Source organism: Pleurodeles waltl, chromosome 8 (assembly GCF_031143425.1).
Source record: "Pleurodeles waltl isolate 20211129_DDA chromosome 8, aPleWal1.hap1.20221129, whole genome shotgun sequence".
Classification (NCBI taxonomy): domain Eukaryota; kingdom Metazoa; phylum Chordata; class Amphibia; order Caudata; family Salamandridae; genus Pleurodeles; species Pleurodeles waltl.
The window spans coordinates 543,936,331-543,958,364 of NC_090447.1; positions in this window are offsets into that span (position 1 = coordinate 543,936,331).

A 22,034-nucleotide genomic window follows, 5' to 3' on the forward strand; every position below is an offset into this window, starting at 1 on the left:
ATGTGGGGCTTCATGCAAAACGAATTTAGTCAACACAAATTTAGAAAACTCCTAGCTTGGGCCCTATCAAAGTAACAGTTGGTACCTAGGAAGGAAAACACAATGCATAATACAATTATCCTTTCATATTTACCAAATACAATCAGTATTTAAGAAAAGTCTTCGTCCTCCAGGTGCCGGTTCGATCAGCATGGGGCAGATTTTAAAGGGGGCAAAGTTAAGGGCAAGTTTCCTTGCGGCAGCAAGGAGAATGGGGTAAAAGTTACTGCATGGGCAAGACGGGGCAATTTAAAGTTAAAGTCTCTAGGGGGAGAATTCTTTAAAGTCTCTTTCTCTGCGACAGAGAAAAGGCATTGGAGGGTCGTTCAAGATGGCTTCTTGAATCAGGCTTCAAAATGGCATCAAAGAAAATGGCTGACTTCTCTTTGTCCGGTGGGTTTAAGTAAGAAACATTCCAAATTCTTCAGGGTCTTCCATTGGAGGGTTCATAGGGTGGCTTCCTTTTGACCAATGAATAGTGTCTTTCTCCTAGTACTCATTTTTACATACATTGTCCTTGGAGCCTTGGAACACAAGTTGCAACAAAGTTTGCCAATTATTTCTGTATCAGTACTTTTATTGTCCGTACCTGCAGAAACTGACCTTGCTTAAAAGGGATGAAACCAGTCTAGCACGAAACCTTGAGATAAGTGTATTAGTCATCTCTACTGGAAAAATACAGCCTTAAAGTAAAATAATGTCTTTGTTAATGCAAGTAAAACCACACAGTTAAAATTTGAGACCAGGCAACTAGGCCAAAGCCTCTGCTAAATTTAAGCTAAGCATATAACAGTTTCAACAAGAAAATCATGGAATACATTTGCAATTATGACGGATTACTACATTTGTCAATTCTTCATGATTAATTAAGCCCGTTTATAATAATGGCGAACTACCCCGTGGGCACAATTTCCCACGTACATTATTTTTCTTCGCTAAAATCACACTACCTTATACGATTTTGGTTACATAATATATGAATATTTGTTAGTCCTTCTTTTTCTGCGTCATCAATCCCTCCTCTGAAGACTAATTATGTGAACACATCAAATCTTCCCACAAATTTTATTTCATTAAAATTCTGTTTTAGTAATTTGGCACTTCAGTCAATTCCCTCTTCCTTTTGGTTCCCTTTGATTTTTCTCTGTATATTTCTACCATTTATTTTTGTTCTTTCTCTTCTCTTCTCCTTTTGTTTCTTGTTTTCAATATTTTAATAGCTTTCCATATCCCCCAAATAACTAATAAACAAATTAATACTATTAATATTCCTTTTACTATTTTCAGTAATAGTCCGTTCCAAATGTTGCTGAGCCAATTTCCCACGGAAGCAAATCCTTTTCCAACCTTTTCCCATACTCCTGGTTCTTTCAATTCTTTCAAATCTGCACTCTCGTTAGTTAAATTTGTAAGCATTTTTCTAATTTGCGCACTGTTGTCTGGAATATAAGAACAACAGTGATGTGCACTAAGCATTTTGCAAACGCCGCCATCTTTTGCTAAAATAATGTCCAAAGCAAGCTGATTTTGAAGAGTCATAGCTCTTTCTGCAGCAAGTCCAGCATCCATCAGGGTTATAGCTCCTGAGAACTTTGTCAACATGTTATCCACAATAGTAGACAACTTTCGTATTTTAATTGAATTCAATATGACTCCTACTGAAGGAATCATTGCTCCAAATATATCTCCTATCACACCAGAAGCTGTCTCCCTTTTCTGAACATGGTGTGTTTCAGACAGCTTTGGAAATTTCTTTAGGTCGTCTAGTTGATAAATCTTTGGAAATACTATTCCCAAATAACATCTCCCATACCATCCTTTTGGAAGACGATAATAGGCGTTAAGTCCACAAATATAATATACCCCTGGAATAACTGGGTCTTGTCCATTCAGCATGAACGTCCACTTAGCTTGAAACAAAAACGTATGTTTACATTCACTCGTTCCCACAAAGATTGTGTCATAATATGATTTAGGTCTATATATACAAAGCCTCCCTACGTGTATTGCATCTAAAGCTAGTTTCCCTTGTGTCTTTATTGCGGCAAAAGCATAGTTATCTACAGATGTCCTTTTGTGTAATTCCCTTTCTAATTTCTCCTTCCCCACCTTCCTCCTATCGTCAGTGTGATCTAAAAAACTTTTCTTCATCGGTGAAAGCAAGTATGTAAGGTTTTCTCTGTGAGCGTAAGCTGTGTGAAAAGGTGACAATGGCTCGAAGAAACCCCTAACTAATTTTATATAATAATCTCTTGCTACTTTACTCAGGTACTCAATTATGGGGACATATGCAAATACAACATCATGATTGGAATAAAAGTGTTGAATATACTCCTGGCCATAAAATCTGGTCATTAATAAACTACATGAAATTCCATACGTAAGAGGCATGCTATAATATGTCACTCCTTCTTTTACTGAGGTCGGTATTTGTGTGCACACATAACAATCTTTTGCATCCATTGTCTCAACATACTCATTCAGCAAGAGATAGAAGACGTTAGAAGAAAGCTCTTTCTTGCCATGCCAATATTTCTCGTCTTGTTCGAGTTTCTGCAAAGGAGTTAATTCAGTAGTAGTTTTAGAAGTAGAAGCATCATTTCCGTCTCTTTCATTCTCTCCATGTATTCCAAGAACTATTGCTATGATTATTAGTACACATGCAGTTATTAAACCTATACATATGTATTTACAACATTTCATTTTGTGTCCTTTTGTAGTGTAGCCTGTCATGATCTATATAGAATCAGAAAGTTGAAGACACTTTATCAAATCAAATTTGCAGATATATATAAAGCTGAACGAGGTAAATGTTCACACAGTTTTCTTTAGCAGCTTAGTCTTTTATCGGTTTAGCAGCTTTGTCTCAAAATCGGTTTCAAAGTCAATCAAGTTATCAATGTCTTATCCGGTTCAAAGTCAATCAGGTTGTCAATGTCTTATCCGGTAATGTTCATGACATTTTAATTTCTCAAGTACCAAAGTGTTGTTCTGCTTCTTTGTTTTCGAGACTGAGAGATAGGAATTCGTCTGACCAATCGTTAGTGGCTATGTATGCCCACTCCGGACCAGAATATCTTCTGCTCGGTATTCTTTTCCTCTTCAATTTTGCATCACCTTTTGATTCTCTCTTGCTGACGTCTTGTTCTTTGGCTGTGTCTTTTTCTTCACTTGGTGATATTATTGCGACAAACACTTCTTTTCTTTTCTCCTTCAACTTTGGCCCTTCACTTTCGTTTAATATTTCTTTAGTCCTTAATTCCACTGGCGATATACTTTGTCTCCGTTTCGCACTGTTTTCACTTGATGGTGGTTCTGGAAGAGTTTGAACAATTTCACTCTGTCCTGTCTTGTCTTCTCCCGCTAGGAGGTCAATCAGGTTTTCGTTTTCTTTTCCTGTATCGTCTGCTTCTAGGAAAGCCCTCCTCTGATCAGGCTCTCCTGCTCCTTCACCTGTCGCAGGCTCTTTGTCACCTTCGGGATCTTCGTCACTTCCTGAAGCTTCTCCTCGGTTCTCCTCAAATGGATCAGCTGTTTCTTCCTCAGAAAATATTTCCCCTTCCTCTATTTCTGCTTGTTCGCCTCCAGGTTCTCTTTGTCCTGTCTCGGTGCCTGGTATTCTCTTGTCAGTTGCAGGTGATTTCAGCGCTTCAACTTTCTCTTCTGCGGGGCACGTCACCCTTTTCGTGTGACTGGCGTGAATCCAGTTGGCAACTCCCGCACATTTCACAGCGGTGGTAGTTGTTAGAATCACTTGGAAAGGTCCTTTCCAACGGGGTTTCAGACACGACTTCCTCACGTGTTTCTTTACCACGACCCAGTCACCTGCTTTCAGGGCGTGTCCTGGACCTTGGATCGGTGGCAAGGTGGTTGCCTCCACCTAGTGAGAAAAAGAGCGGACCACATCAGCCAGACCTTTGCAGTAGTCCAATACCATATCATCGGTAATATTTACAAGTGCATTTGCAGGGACTGCTGGAAGTCTCATGGCTCTGCCCATGAGGATCTCATGCGGCGATAGTCCAGTCTTTCTATCAGGTGTGTTTCTCATTGACATTAACACCAAAGGCAATGCGTCAGGCCATTTCAAGTTTGTGGATGCACATATTTTCGCCATTCTTGATTTCAGCGTGCCATTCATTTGCTCCACTAGTCCTGATGCTTCAGGGCGGTAGCTACAATGCAATTTTTGCTCAATGTTCAGTGCTGCGTACAATAATTTTATTACTTCGTTATTAAAGTGACTTCCCCTATCTGGTTCTAAAGAGATCGGGAATACGAAACATGGTATTAGTTCTCTCAGGAGTAGTTTTGCAACTGTGAGACTGTCATTTCTGCGTGTAGGGTATGCTTCAATCCAATGACTAAAAATACACACAATCACCAACACATACTTCAAGCCTGCATGCATAGGCATCTCAATGAAATCCATTTGCATCCTGCTGAATGGACTACCTGCTCTTCCAATGTGGCTCAAATTTACTACTGTTCCCTTCCCTGCGTTCATTTGTTGGCAAATGAAGCAACGATGGCAAACTGCTTCAGCAACTTGACGGAATTTGGGATTAAACCAATCGATTTTGAATAATCTAATCATAGCATCCCTTCCAAGGTGGGCTTGTCCATGATACAACCTGGCTAACTGTGTCAAAAGACTGTCTGGCAGAACCAATCTCCCTTCATTTGAAACCCACAAATCATCTGTTTTCTTTCCGCATTGTAATTTGCTCCATGAGAGTTTCTCATCTTTACTGACATTATTCTGTAGGAATTTCAATTCTTCAATCGTATCTACAACTTTTAGAGCAAAGGCTTCACTTGGTTCAAGTTCTGGCTCATTTATCATATTCCATTCGTCCCTGAGCAATATACAGTTCAATGCGTAAAATCTTGCGACTTGATCTGCATATCCATTTCCCAAAGAAACAAAGTCTTGTGATTTCGAGTGTGCACTACATTTTACCACTGCTACTTCCCCTGGTAACTGGATGGCGTGTAACAATTCTCTTATTCTTTCACCATTCTTCACTGGTGATCCTGAAGAGGTCATGAAGCCTCTCTGCGACCACAATTGTCCAAAATCATGCAGTATTCCAAATCCGCACTGACTGTCAGTGTAAATGGTGACTTTCATTAATGCGGAAAGTCAGCAAGCTCTAGTGAGGGCTACTAGTTCTGCTACCTGTGCAGAATAAACTCCCTGAAGCCAAGATGCTTCCAGAACACCTGTTATTGTACATACAGCATACCCTGCTTACAGTATCCCTAGTGCATCTCTTAAACATGAACCATCAACAAAAATAATTTGATCATTTTCTTCCTATCAGGTGTCTTTGATATCAGGTCTTGGTTTTGTACAAAATTCAGTCACCTGAAGACGTGCTCGATGTCTTCAGCGTTCTCAATTTCAACATTTTCACTGGGAAACAACGTTGCTGGATTCAACGTAGTACACCTTTTCAGATGCACATTGGGTGATCCCAAAATGATTGTCTCGTACCTTGGAAGCCTAGCACCGGTCATGTGCTGTGTTCGGCAACGTGTCAAAAGTATTTCGACTGAGTCAGGGACCATGACTGTTAAAGGATGTCCCATCACTATTCCTTCACTCTGAATTAAGCTAATACCAACTGCTGCTAAGGCACGCAAGCACCCTGGCAGTGCTGCTGCGACCGGATCCAAAGTAGCTGAAAAATATACTACTGGTCTGTTTATGCCACCATGGGCTTGAGTCAAGACAGACAAGGAACATGCATCACGTTCATGACAAAACAATGTGAAAGGCTTTGTGTAATCAGGCATACCTAAAGCTGGAGCTCTGCACATGCATTCCTTTAATTCATTAAAAGCATCCATTTCGTCTCTTTTCAACACTATTTCATCCAGCGCATCTGGGTTAGTTTCAGCAAAGGTTTGGCTAGAGCCGCGAAATTGGGAATCCATTGATGACAATAGCTCACCATTCCCAAAAACCTTCTCACATCCCTCCTCGTTTTTGGTGGACTCATTTGAAGTACACTTGTTATTCTTTCTTTCATGATTCTTCTCGACCCTTTCTGTATTTGGTGACCCAAATATTTCACTTTCTTCTGGCAGAATTGTAATTTTGAGGGGGACACTTTGTGTCCATTCCTTCCCAAATGATTCAACAGAGCAATAGTGTCAACCGTACAGTCATTTTCTGTTTTGGATGCGATCAGTAAATCGTCAATATACTGTACCAGGGTTGATTCAAAAGGTAATTCTAATGATTCCAAATCTTTCTTTAGAATCTGATTGAAAATTGATGGTGACTCCGAAAACCCTCGAGGAATTCGACACCAACTGTAGACTCTGTCCAAGAATTTGAAACAAAAGAGAAATTGGCTGTCCTCATGAAGAGGCACAGAAAAGAATGCTTGTGACAAATCGATGACTGAGAACCACTCAGCATCACAGGGAATTTGAAACATTATCACAGCTGGATTTGGTACTACGGGACAACATTTGACTATTATGTCATTTATTTTTCTCAAATCTTGAACAATTCGGACCTTTCCACTCAGTTTTATTAATCCCATGATTGGTGAATTACATGGACTACTTAGCACTTCTTTCAGTACTCCCTGTTTCACAAACTCATCAATGAGTTGGGCGACTTTTGTGAGAGTGTCTTGTGACATATGGTATTGTGGAGTTTGAGGAAAATTTACATTGGGTTTTACGGTCACTTTCACTGGTTCTACTCCTTTGACCAATCCTACTTCCTTCCCTGTCATATCCCACACTTCTCTTTCAACTGTTTCCTGTAACTCGGCAGGAATATCTGCTTCAATGAGCATAGGATAAAGAGTAATCAGGGGATACTCTTCATCAACAGTTTCCACTTCGTCCCCTCCTAAACTGTCCTCTTCTTCCTCATCAATGTTTGTCAAAATTTTAATTCCATCATTTAAGCACATAATCGAGCATCCTAATTTACACAATAAATCTCTCCCTAATAGTGATATCAGGCTTGAGTCACATACCACAAATTTATGTGACCCTTGATAGTTACCAATTCTGACTTGCACTGGATCTGTGATTGGGTTTGTCAAATACCTATTTGCTACTCCCACTACTTGAACGGTTCTCCCAGAAAGTGGCAAATTTGGTACTTCGATACTTCTGACTGTAGAGCGTGTAGCTCCGGTGTCAACCAAGAATGAAACGCTGTTACCCATAACTCTTCCTTCCACATATGGACCCTTTTGGTCAACTTCCAAAGATGCTGCAAGCATACAATTTCCCTCCTCATCTGAACTTTCACTCTCCCACACATTGTTTATTCCATTCTCACTGTGTAACGGGAATTGGTGTACTGTGTTGTTTTGATTCATTCCTTGACCCGTGACCTGTTGAGGAAGCATTACTTGTTGCTGATTCATTGGTGCTAAGGTTATTTGCATCTGCTGATTAGGTACCCTAGGAAACTGCTGTTGCATTGGCTGCAACTGTGCCATTTGTACACGGGGCATTTGCACCTGCTGTGGTTGTACGGGTTGTAAACCCTGCATCTGATTCACATTATTTAGAAAATTTGGATTTGGACCTCTCATTTCCGGTCCTCTCATATTCTGAAATTAATTGACATCATTGTTTTGCTGACCTACACCTTCCTGCACCAACATTGGGCACTCTCGTTTCCAATGCCCGACAATTCCGCACGTGTGACATGGCATCACCTTCTTCATTGCCTGTATACCATTTAGAATCACAACCGTATTTAAATCAGGACCATTATTCACAAAACCTCCTCGGCCTCTGCCTCTCATCTGTGGCTGAACCATAGCATTTCCCTTCTGTTGCAGCTGCTGCAACTGCTGTTGGAAACCTTGCAAACCTTGCAGACCTGTCTGAGCTGCTCTAAGCTGCATCACCATCACTTTTTCCTTCAACTTTTTCTGCTTCGTCTCAATCTCATCACTGCAGTATTTTGCATAATTCAACACCTCATCGATCGACTTTGACTGCCAACAAATCAAATGCATTTTAATCATCTGTCTAATCTCAGGTCTCAACCCTTCCACAAATCTGAACACAAAATGGAGCATGTCCTTTGGCTCAATCGTTTCTGTGCCACTGTAATTTTTAAAAGCTTTCAACAATCTCTCATAGTATGCATGTATTGACTCTTTAACTTCTTGTGCTGTTCTGTCAATTCTCTGCCAATCTACATATTTCGACGCAACCTTTGTTTTCAAATGTTCAATCACTTTATGGTATAAACCCATTACCGTAGGCAATGGTGCACCTGTGTCTCTATCTCTTTCTGGTTCACTTGTTGGCCAACCTATAGCCCTTTTACAATCTTCCCACAAATCTGCCGGAACCACAATTTCTAATAAAGTATTCAGGTCTTCCCAAAGACATTTTGCGAGTTTCACAAATCTATCTGTTTGTTGATACCATTCGATCGGTTTCTCTCTTAATTTAGGGAAATCATCCGTAAAGGATTGAATATTGCACCTGTGCCACGGTACATGTACAAGTTTGCCCCTGCTGTTTCTCTCATTGGCAACATGGTTATCAGATCATCACTCTGTTGTGCTTTCTCATTCCGATCTGGGATACTTTCTTTCTTTTTGTCCTTTTTCTTAACCCACCTGCACTCCCATTTGTCTAAACATCTCCAGACCTGCGCGCTTTGCAGTATCTCTTTAAGGTGTGTTTTCATCCCCGCAGATCTCATGTGTTCAAAATCTTTTGTCTCATAGTCTAACCTGTAACTTCTGCTCAGGTGTTTGGTCTTACCTATATCGATCTTGTTTCTGTCTGCAATTTCTTGTAACTTCTTATGTATGCTGCTTTCTTCTCTTGTGATTCTAGGGCACATGTATCTCAGCTCTTCTTCTGTGTATGATTCTAACCTGTTCAAACCCATCGTTCCCTCTACTAGTTCGTCATCTTCCATGCCCAGTCTTATTTTATTCAAATACTCTTCTCCCTTCCCGCTGGGTGTACTCTGTTGGGAGTTCAGGCTGTTCAACCATTGTGTTAGCTGTTGCACGTTCAGTCCCATCAATGTAGCACTTACATCGACTGCTACTGATGGTTTCTGTAACATTTCTGTTTTTGAGGTTAGCCGTACTACTAGTGGTGGATTTGACCTTACCACAGTTGACGGAGCACAAATTGGAATTGGACTGAATTCCAACAAGGACCCAGATCTATTTGGCAGTGTTCCTACCGGAGTTGTTTCTAGAGTATTTTCCTGTCTCATTTTGTGTCATTACCCCTTGGTCGCATACATTCGGCTTTGCCTGTATATACAATGGTACTGGCAGACCTACAGTGATAGGCATAGATATTGCATCTGGATTCTGTCTGTTCCCTGAATTCTGTGGCATGTTACTTCCCACATTATGGTTCGTCATTGCTGGCATACCTAACTGGTTTTCTGCTATTTGAGTGTACCTCGGCACTTCTTGCATCTGCTTCTGAGGCATCAAAATTTGTGTTGATTTGGCTTGAATCATTGTCGGTCTTTGGTAATTCTGTCCTCCCTGCGCTTTTAAACTAGAAGTCATTTCCAGATTATGCTCATCACAACAGCGCCTTTGAACCTGTGGCTGATAATCATTGACAGGTTTCAATTTCGGCACGTCAGGATATATTCTCTGAACTTGTGGTATTTGTGGTGTAAAAGGCATGTCGGGACTACTTTGCCTCTGCGATATTCTCAAATTCGGTGTTACAGTACCCTGTATTGGTTCGGGAGGGGCAGTACTGGTGTTTGGGCCATTTTCGCTTTCCACATATGGTGGCGGGCAGTCATTTAGCAATTGCATAATGAACTCCTCATCGTCTGACTCGCCTGACCTTTTTGAATTTCTGTTGTTTTCTCTATCTCTGGACTGACTCCTGTTTGTTTTATAGGTAGCTTTCTTTCCGTCTCTGGTTCGTCAGTAATTGCTGGAAACAATTTAATTCCCTGCAATACGTCTGATCTCCAAACCTTTTGAGTACTATCCCATCTAGCATCCGCTAGTGTCTTTTCTACTTTTCTCACTCTTGTTTCAAATTTCTTCTGTTGTTGCCTTCTAGCTATCAGCTCCCAAATTGCTAATGCTTCAAACTGTGCTGGTCTTGGAGGTACTTTCATGTCGTATAGCGCGAATCTTAGATTCTCCAAAACTCTTAGATTAAACGACCCATGGATGGAGAACGCTACACTTCCATGCTTTTCTGTTAATTTACACCATTGCTTTAACCAAAGACATAGTGCAACACCCTTTTCTTCAATCACGATGTAAGCTGGTGTACCCTCAGGCGGTGTTTCTTCTCCTACATTTGCTTTAATATATACATCTCCCCTCAAGGCACTCTTAAATGGTTTGAAAAATTTTATCTTTCCGTCTTTTATTTTCTTAAAAAGATGTAATCAATAAGTGACTTTAATTCCTGGAATACTCTTTGCTTGCCTTTCCCCACCAATTGCGTTTCACGGACTGTGTCCAATCCGTGCGCGACCCTTCTCACCAACCAACCTATCCCAGCGCGGCTCCTAGTGACGTCACACCCACACACTGTGGCTGACAAAGTCCCGCAGCTTGTCCTCCTTCATTCAGCTTCACTCAAAACTAATTTCTGCAATATATCGTGAGCCCTAACCAAAAAGAAGAAAACAAATCTGTCGGTTTACTACAGGAAGGGTAATACAATCGCTTCAGAAACCTTAGGGATTTTTCACTAGCCTCGGCAGTTATTCCATCTTTCTCGGTTTCCCACTATCGCAAGCAAAATTTGACCCGCAAATTTTACTCTCAACTGATCAATGAACTATTCTAGCGCGCCTTAGAATTCGTCAAATCTCAAAGTCGAAAATGTTCTTTCATTCCTCAATATTCATACTGACTCGTTGACCACGCCCGATCAACCTATTAAACCGAACAGATTACAACATCAATCAAGTGTCTCATACACTTTTCAACATACTCCGGAGTCTCTTGACCTCGCAGGGCCTGTCTCAACATCAACAACCATATGGACAATTTTTCCTGCACAAAGCGCTACACACATATGAAGTTCGACGACTTCCCTACTCTCACACTTTGGAGTATCACTCCTCTAAAATTTGGGATTGGAGTTCGTGACCCCCTAAAATCCTCACAAACTTCACAATTCATCTGCGGCATAAGCTGTGCAAGCGCGAAACCCTAACTTCACTCATACTGTCACTAGAAACGCCGAAAACATTCTCACACCTCCATTTCCTCCATTCGCAAGCTCCGAGATTCCGGGAAAGTCATTGGGGATTTAGGGCATCATCATCTCTCCAACTTGTTTTATCAAAGAAAATTCTAACTTGACTCCGTCTATTGTTCGGATGGGGTCCCAAAGGGCGTAACCATCAATCTCTACTACCATCTACTGGTAGCGCGTCCAGCCCTTATAAATTATTTGTACTTGGACACGCTGGAGGTCGGTGAACCTTTTAACCGAGTTGGGCTCTCCTCATCCAAAATAGTCGGATCACTCAAATCAATAATCAATAACCATTGTAATCAATACCCAATACTAAATTAATGGATCAAACAACACATTAAGAATCAATAACAATCGGTATTTCAACGCACCATGACCTTTCAGTCATGAATAACCACACCAGTTTGTTAGAAGTTAATGAATTTATTTCCCTATATTAACAAAGCTAACACAATATATGTGAGTCTCAAAATCAAATGATATATGTATATGAACATTACTAGCTGTCCATAGCGGCGGAAGAAACGCAATCTAAGCGAAATCTGGATTATAATGCACTCGGTTATAGCAATACAAATCACTAATCACTAATATAAGTAACTGAATTTGACTAATTGCATACATCGGTCAGCATAACAAGATTTCAATTTAGCATGGTGCATCAAGTGAATACCTCAACTAACCTTTAATTAGCATTGGCATGTGGGGCTTCATGCAAAACGAATTTAGTCAACACAAATTTAGAAAACTCCTAGCTTGGGCCCTATCAAAATAGCAGTTGGTACCTAGGAAAGAAAACACAATGCATAATACAATTATCCTTTCATATTTACCAAATACAATCAGTATTCAAGAAAAGTCTTCGTCCTTCAGGTGCCGGTTCGATCAGCATGGGGCAGATTTTAAAGGGGACAAAGTTAAGGGCAAGTTTCCTTGCGGCAACAAGGAGAATGGGGTAAAAGTTACTGTATGGGCAAGACGGGGCAATTTAAAGTTAAAGTCTCTAGGGTGAGAATTCTTTAAAGTCTCTTTCTCTGCGACAGAGAAAAGGCATCGGAGGGTCGTTCAAGATGGCTTCTTGAATCAGGCTTCAAAATGGCATCAAAGAAAATGGCTGACTTCTCTTTGTCCGGTGGGTTTAAGTAAGAAACATTCCAAATTCTTCAGGGTCTTCCATTGGAGGGTTCATAGGGTGGCTTCCTTTTGACCAATGAATAGTGTCTTTCTCCTAGTACTCATTTTTACATACATTGTCCTTGGAGCCTTGGAACACAAGTTCCAACAAAGTTTGCCAATTATTTCTGTATCAGTACTTTTATTGTCCGTACCTGCAGAAACTGACCTTGCTTAAAAGGGATGAAACCAGCCTAGCACGAAACCTTGAGATAAGTGTATTAGTCATCTCTACTGGAAAAATACAGCCTTAAAGTAAAATAATGTCTTTGTTAATGCAAGTAAAACCATACAGTTAAAATTTGAGACCAGGCAACTAGGCCAAAGCCTCTGCTAAATTTAAGCTAAGCATAAAACAGTTTCAACAAGAAAATCATGGAATACATTTGCAATTATGACGGATTAATACATTTGTCAATTCTTCATGATTAATTAAGCCCGTTTATAATAATGGCGAACTACCCCGTGGGCACAATTTCCCACGTACATTATTTTTCTTCGCTAAAATCACACTACCTTATACGATTTTGGTTACATTATATATGAATATTTGTTAGTCCTTCTTTTTCTGCGTCATCACTAATAAAAGACAGAAAACTATGTAGTCTCAATAACATTAGATGCATTTTTATGATATGTCATATAAATCAATAAACCTTGAACATCAATCAAGAAAAACAATGCAGGGCCGTGATTAAACGTGCTCGGTGTTCAAGCAAAATGTGAAACCAATGCTTGATATCCAATTTATCAGTGCTGTCATTTCATTGACTTTGTGATACTCCTATATTGGATTTCATACATTGGTGACACACTTTGCTTGGGCACCGAGCACGTTTGATCCCGTCACTGCATTTTTTAAACTGATTGATGTTTAAAGTTTATTGATTTATGTGAAAGATCACTAAATGCACAGATTTGTATTCAGAATACATGTGTTTTTGCAATCTCTATTAGGGTCCACTCCCGTTCTTTATATTTATATAGTCCATCATGAATGCATATGTGTAATCTACCTGACTCATATTTTAAATCGAAATTACCAGGAAAAGTACTGGCTATACTACACACGCCTTACTAGTCTATGAAAAATACTCTGGTCCCCAAAAATGCACTGGTTGCTGCTGTGGCATTTCAAAATAAAGACTATTATGTACAGTGGTTCACTGGTTAGTTCAGAAAACTGGCGGACGTTTTTGCAATAAGGTTAATACTAGATCTGCAATCTATACAATATTTTAGTGAATTCTACATGTCTCGGTATTAATATTTCACTGTCAACACACCCACTTCCCATCACTTCGGAAGCGTAACTCCTTTCTCACTAATAACCATTCCATGAATAAGACCCATCTAACTGGTATGATTTCGGACTCATCTCCAGATCTGTTCATAATTGCAACTTTGCTCCGTGATGACGCCCCACCAACATGTCACAAAACTTTTCCCCAGGAATACAATATCACCTACTGGAACAGTCCCAGAGAAATAGGAGGGGGTCTTGCATTAGCCTTTAAAAATAATAAAAACGACAAATATTGAAGTCTATACAGTGACTGAATCTGGATCCTAACTAGTAAGATATCTCACCACATATACCTGCTCCACTTTATTCCTCCTGACATACAGACCACCTCTACACAACAGACGTTTCCACGGTTCATTCACTGACGCAATGACAGAGACTACATTGAATCACAGCAACTATGTATCCTTGGGAACATGAACATGTTTTTAATATCTTTTTATTTGCAGTTAAGGCACAAAACAATGCAACAATCACAACACTTTGGCGCGATTGGGCAGGGGGTGGGGAATGACCAGGGTAGAAGGGATCAGGGTGTAGAAGAGAGCAGGACACAAGGGGAGGGAAGAGATACCATGGTAAAGAAAGGGCACCAACTGAACATTGCTTAATGCACGCTTGAGAGCTCTATCTACCATAATCCTGCAAAAATTTGAAAGGGGTAGATTTTGTCATCAGGGTAAACGTACGGTTTCTAGTTTGGAACACAAGCTCCTGGCCCATCAGTCACCTAAGGCATTTACAATGTCAAATACGTAGGCTTGAGGGCAGCAGGGAGGCATGGAGGCCGCCGTGACATCCACTGGAGTGCCCTCAAGTGCAGGATTGGCATCTGAATAGTTTTCATTCAGTGCCAGGGAGGGGGGCTCCTGTTGCCTAAGAAATGAGAGAAATGGGTCCCATATATCTTTTGGGCTTGAGCACGGGGTCATTAGCTCCAAAAACTGGGACAGCTGCTCTTGACAATACGTCATGTTCTGGAGCCATGCCCGCACAGTCGGAGAAGGCCTCTGGCCCCAGTGCACAGCCACCCTGTGCCTGGCTAGTAGGAGAAGCAGTAGGCTGACGGTCGCCAGATGGCGAATCCTTTACATAGCCCACCAGGCCCAACAGGGGAGTGAGATAAGCTAAGTGACCCATGATCAAGTGCATTGTTGAGAATACCCCCTCCCAGAAAGCCGTTAATTTCGGGAAGAGCCATGGAAGGTCAATGAACAAGGCCTAGGGTGAGGCGCATCTGAGGCAGCGGGGAGGAGCAGAGACAAGGTCTGTACTGAAAAGCTGCATGGGGGTGCGATAGAGTCAGTAAAGAACTTTAAAGTGTATTAAGAGCAATTTGTATTTTGGGGACAGTGCCTGTAACTGGCTGCAACAATATGACCATTGTATATCTGTGATGGGAGTGTCTGTGTCAGTCTTCCAGGCTGCGTGCGCTGCTGGGGCAATAAGTGGTGCTGAGGACTGAATAATGGTGTAGAGGCGCGTCACCAGTTTGTGCAGTGACGGAGTGGGAAGCAGGTGTTTCAGTGAAGGAAGTGGTTTTGTGGGAGTCCGGGAATGTGTCACGTAGGGCGTGGCAGGTAGCTCTGAGTTGGTAATAAAGTACATAACAAGTATGGTAGAGGTTGGTGTTAACGCTGGGTCTAGTGGCTGGAGGAGCTGACTCCCAGGGTATAGATTTGAGTATGTTATGATGTTGCAATTGTGGATCCTCGTTCTAGTCCACTTGTCTTTTAGTGGTGATATTAGCGAGTTATTACCAAGTGGGATGGAAAAGGTATAAATACAAGGTAAATACAAGGTAACCTAGCTCTCTTTCTCAGTCCCTCTCATGGCCATCACACCATCTCCTCGTATCTATGTCTGCCCTCCGGACCTTATATGGTGTGCAAAGTTCCATGGCCAGGGGCTATGGGGCTGCTTGATCGATCTCTATGGCAACATTGGGTTGAAATGGTGATGGATGTATCCAGTAATGCGGGTATTGAGCTTGAGCACAAAGTGCATATAGTCTCATGTTAGGGGGCCCCAGCTCCTTTAGATATGCAGAAGAGTGAGGAGATCCCATGGCATGCATGGCTGTTTGCTGGCCCAAATCAAAGTTACCATGGCAGTCCTTAGGCGCTTGAGAAATTGGGCTGTAAGTGGAATGGGTATGTTGAGGAACAGATAGAGAAATTGAGGCAGTGCCACCATCTTTGCAATTGGTAATCATATGACAAGCGACAGCAGCAGCTTGGTTGACACCGGTAGCCTGTCTTTCACCCAAGCAATGGCCCAACTATAGTTTGCTCACCAGATTTCACTGGGGTCTAACCTATTCAAATGCCTCACTAGTGCACTGGGTCCACTGCCGGGTTAGCAGTGATTCAGTGTTGAAGGGGTGCCTGGTATTCATGAGAGGAGACGGCACAGACTTGGACCAGTTTATCTGGACACCCAATAGTCTGCCTGTGATGTATTGGTAATACTGGGATCACGAGATCCCCATGGTAATCGAATGTGGAATGTGGAGACGGCCGAGAAGACGGTTGAAGGAGAGTACGATGGCTGAGGCGACTACGAATAAACTAGGTTTTCATCGTAAATTAATCTAGTGTGCTGTACCTTTATTTCAGCACAAAACCAATTTCACATTTGGCGACGAGGATGGGATCGCCTCAACATCCAAATAAAAGTGAAGTAGGAAATACTCACAGTGGCAGTATCGGCGTGCAAGTTTTTCAAAGTTGGAACGGAAACAAATTTAATTGGGAAATTTCGGAGTTGGAGCCGCATTGAGAAGCCTGCGGTTGCTCCGATCTCACTGCGGAGCGGAAACACAGTGGCAGTTTGTTTGGTCTCACATCGACAGCGTCGAAGGGAAAGCAGAACGAAACAGTTGGTGTTATTTCTGATCTTGAAACACGTCCCAGGATGAGGTTGTTCTTAAAGGGATGATCGTGTTTAAATCTTAAAGGGGAAGTGCCTTGTATTGGTGAGATTGTTTTGAATCTTCAGCTAAGAACGAGGTTTTCACCAAAAGGACGATCGTTATGGGACCTTAAAAGGGATCTGTCTCATATTTGTGAGTTTCTATTATTTTTTTTAAAATTGTTTTTGGGTCATCTCTATTTCAGGCATTTAAAAAAAAAAAAAAAAAATTGTTATAACAATAAAAATTTTGTTTTGCCTGTTGTTGGAACATACAGTAACAGACAGAATTTTGCCAATCTCTAGAGGATATAAAAAGTACATTTTAACAGACGCATTTAAAGGATTGGTAACATGTGTTTGACAAGCTACTTGTGATTCGGGACATTGTGATAATCGCTCAGCAGTTATTTTGGGGACGGACACACACAGCTGAGTTATGCAGAACGTAACACCTCCCCCGTTTTTTTGGAATAGTCCTGGAGATCCGATATATCCATGGAACAAATGGAAGAAAATGTTTATTCACTATGCTAGGGTGTGTGGCCCGACACTGAGTGCGGAAAGGAAACAAGCATTATTAATGCACTGTCTGGGGGGTGAGGGACAAGAGGTTCTAGAAAATTTGCCTGATTTTAATATTGAGGAGGCTAGAAATTTGAATGAATATGAGACATGTGTTATGAAACTGGACAAACATTATTTACCAAGGGTGAGTACAATAATGGAAAGATATTATTTTGGAAAAAGGGAGCAAGGTAAAGATGAGTCGGTAGAGGAATTTATAACCAGTTTGAGGAAACTGGCAGCGCCATGTAAATTTGGAACACTAGTGGATGAAAGAATTAGGGATCAATTTGTGTTAAAGTGCAGTAGTGATAAGATTAGGGAAGAGTTATGGTTAAAAGATGAACCACCTTTGGAAGAAGTGATTATAGTGGCAAAAAGGGTGGAACATATGTTGAAGTGCGTGTTGGAATTGAGTGGAAACAAAGTTCCAAGTGGAGAAGGTGCAAAGGTGGAGGAAATAGTATGTGAAGTGAAGAGCAAGGAAAGTGGGGAAAAAAAAAAGGTGAGGATGTTATGAAGTTTAAAGGAGAATGTTTCAGATGTGGCAAAAGTGGTCACAAAGCCAATGCAAGTAATTGTCCAGCATTAAATGTTGTGTGCAATGGATGCGGAAGAAAAGGGCACTACTACAAATGTTGTCGTAATAGAAAGAAAAAAAGTTACAATAGTAATTTGATGAAAGAAGTTAACGAAATATCTCAGGAAGTGGTTTTTCAGGTTGAAACACGGGTAAGGTGTGGGGAACATCCCAGTGAAGTGGTGAGGGTTGATGGTGTTGATCTACTGATGCGTTTCGATTCATGTTCACAATTGACGATAATTTCGAAGAAAAGTTTTGACATATTAAGTGGTAAAGATAGAAAGTTAAGGAAGATGGATGTGTGTCCAGGTGGTTATGGCGGGCAACCTATAAAGATGTTAGGGTACTTTGAAGGTCATCTTGAACTGAAAGATAGACATCTTTTAGGGAAAATGTATGTGTCAAACCAGGGTGATAATCTTTTAAGTTGGACACATCAAAAAATGTTGGGTGTTGTGTTAAATCCGAATGCACAACCACAGGTGCAAGTGCAATGTGTGGATGGTGAAGAGAATGACTTGGTCTGTGAATTTTCTGAGGTGTTCTCAGAAAAGTTGGGATGTCTTAAGGGTTATAAACATAAAATTAGATTGAAGAAGGGTGCGATTCCGGTGGTTGCGAAAATGAGAAAAGTCCCTTTGGCCTTGCAAGAGTTAGTAGTAACTGAACTTAAAAAATTACAGGACTTAGGTATAATAGAGGAAGTGGAAGCAACTGAATGGTTGGCTCCCATTGTAGTGGCAAGGAAGAGTGATGGGAACATCAGATTATGTGTGGACCTTAGAGCTCTAAACAGAGAGGTGGTAGTTGATAAATTTCCGCTTCCAAATATTGAGGAAATTGTCTCTATGATTGATGGAGCAAAACACTTCTCCACTTTGGATTTAACATCAGCATACCACCAGGTGGAACTAGAAGAGACTTCGCAGGAATTGACTGCATTTATTACACCTTTTGGGGCTTTTAAATTCAAGAGGATGCCTTTTGGACTTGTGTCCGCTGCTTCTGTATTTCAACGTATTATGAACAAAGTCCTAAAGGATGTGAAGGGTGTGAAGTGTTACCAAGATGATGTATTAATATTTGCAGATACAGCGGTGGAACATTGGGAAAGAGTGAGATTGGTGTTGAAATGTTTAAGCCAAGCTGGCCTTACACTAAAAAAAAAGAAATGTCATTTTGGCCTGGCTGAGGTTGAATACCTGGGACATTTGATTACAGGGGATGGGGTAAGACCCAAACCGGAGTTGGTTATGACGATTAAAAAGTTAGTTTCTCTCCAAACTAAAGAGGAAGTGAGTTCGTTTTTGGGGATGGTTGAATATTATGGAAGGTACATCAGGAATTTGGCAGAAAAAACTGTGAATATGAGAGTTTTATTAAAGAAAGGAAGAGAGTTCAAGTGGGATGCTGTATGTGAAGAAGAGTTTGTCAAAATTAAAGAAGAGCTGGAACATGCCCCTTGTTTACAAGCCTTTAAACCGGGCAGGGCTACTGCTATTATCACTGATACTAGTGCGAAAGGGTTGGGGGCAGTTTTTATACAGGATGACAGTGGTAAGAAAAGGATGATTGCTTGTGCATCGAAATCTTTGAGTGGGGCGGAGAAGAATTATTCCGTAATAGAAAGAGAGTCATTGGCAATATATTGGGCACTGAAGAAATTTAGACATTTTGTCTGGGGAACGGACTTTGAGGTGCTTACTGATCACAAGCCTTTAGTAGAAGTGTTTGGCAGTAAGGATCTGAATTGTATTTCTGCAAGAATAAGAAGATGGATCATTGGTTTGCAAGATTTCAAATTTAAAGTGGGATATCTACCAGGCGTTTTGAACGTCAGTGCGGATTGTCTGTCCAGGTTGGTGGATGAAGATGTGAAGGACGGTGAACAAAAAGACACTACTGGGTTGGAGGAAAATGTATGTGAAATTATCAGTGATGTGTGTGAAATTACAAGTGGTGCTATAACTGAGCAAGAATGGGAAGAGGCGTTAAAAGATGATGTTGAGATAAATGGTGTGTGTAGGGCTTTAGAAAGTGGAAGTTTTGGTGCTCTAGGAAGGGTCTGGTGTTTAGTAAAGGATGAGTTGGCAGTGGATAGGTGTAAATTATTGCGTGGTACAAGGTTGGTTCCACCGAAAGTGTTAAGAAACAGGATTATAAATCAAGCTCATGAGGGCCATCTTGGTATAGTTAAGACTAAAGAGAATTTAAGAGCAAATTTTTGGTGGCCAGGAATGGATTTGGAAGCAGAGCGCATGGTTAGGGAGTGTATATCATGTGCACGAAGTGACAAAATATTAAAAACCCGCAATGTACCTATGCATTGTAGGAGTTTACCATGTAAACCTTGGGATGACATAGCAATTGACATTGTTGGTCCTTTGCCTGGTCAACACTCTACTCCATATTTAATTGTGTTAATAGACCTATATTCCAGGTGGGTAGAGGTTAAAAATGCATGTGAAGTCTCCTCTCGTAGTGTGATAAGCTTCCTGGAAGACATTTTTAGGAAAGAAGGATTTCCAAAATCTTTATTGTCTGATAATGGTCCACAATTCTGTTCAACAATTTTTGAGAAATTTATGGGTGAGTGTGGCATAATTCATAAAAGGTCAGCAGTGTATCATCCAGAGACTAATGGTGCTGTGGAAAGATTTAACAAGTATATAAAAGAGAGCATTCAACTTGCTAAAGCGAACAATTTGAATTGGCGTACAGAACTCATGAAAAGGATCACAGCTTATCGTTTTTCACCTCATTCAACCACTGGGAAATCTCCTTTTGAATTGTTTAGGAAGAGGATACCTAATACCAATTTATGTCCAGGATGGATGGATTGGATGAAGAATGGATTCAATTTAGTCAGCAATGAGTGGCGGATTAGAGAGGAAAGGCTTATCCGTAAAAGAAAGCAAGAATATGATGAAAGGAAGAAGGTGTGTAAAATGAACATAGCTGTGGGAAATATGGTAAAGGTAAAAGCGCCTGTTGGATGTGCAGAGGGGTCAAAATTCACCAGACCTCTGGAAGTAATTAAATTATTTAAGAATGCTGTCAAAACTTCTGATGGTAGAATTTGGAATATGAACAGAGTGGTTCGGCTGAAGGAAGTGGGGAATCCAAGTGTAATTATGGAAAGTAACAGTAATTTCAGAAGCAATTCGTCGTCAGCAACAAATTGTGACAGCAATAAGAACGCCAAAGAATTGGAGAAAGCAAGGAGAAGTTGTAGGAGGAGGTTCAGTCCTGAACATTTTAAAGACTATGTTCTACAATGATAACTGATTGGGAGAGTGTATATTTCTGTTGCATTTTAGTTCTTCATTTTGTTCCAGATATTGTTAATTAGAAAATATGTATCCCTGTATTAGTTTTGTTAAATATTGAAAGGGAGAAGTGTGATGTATTGGTAATACTGGGATCACGAGATCCCCATGGTAATCGAATGTGGAATGTGGAGACGGCCGAGAAGACGGTTGAAGGAGAGTACGATGGCTGAGGCGACTACGAATAAACTAGGTTTTCATCGGAAATTAATCTAGTGTGCTGTACCTTTATTTCAGCACAAAACCAATTTCACACTGCCGAAATGCATCACATTGCACATGATGGGATCTAGGTGCTCCCCGAGTCATGAACATATAGGATAATGTCATCCACATACATCGACACCACCAGCCCCCTTATGGTAAAACCAATGTCACAAAGCACATGGTGTTGCCTAAACCTCCCCACTAATGGCTCCACTGCTGTTGCAAAAAGCATTGGCTATAGCAGGCATCCCTGACGTGTACTGTGCGCATTTCGAAAGGGGTCAGACAGCAATCCGTTTAATCTCACTTGCGTGTTGGGGATGGTGTAGAGGAGTTGTATTTGCTGAATGGAGCACGGGCTCAGGCCGATGCATCAGAGCAGTGGGAACAGATTGTCAATCACCTTTGTGGTTCTACTAGGGTGGCAACAGTGGCAATCTGTGGGTCGAGGTAGTGCATGGCTGCAAAGATGGTGCAGAGATTATGTGATGTAGAGCAGCCAGGTTTGAAACCAGAGTGATCTGGCCAAATTTATTTTGGGCAATAGTGGCAGCAGTCGATTTGCAAAGATCTTCATGAAGATTTTATGTACATTGATCAGGGAGAGGGGCCTGTAGGAGTCACGTTGCGAGGCAGGTTTGTGCATTTTGAGGAGTGTAAAAATAACTGCTTCCCTGATTGTCAGGGTAAT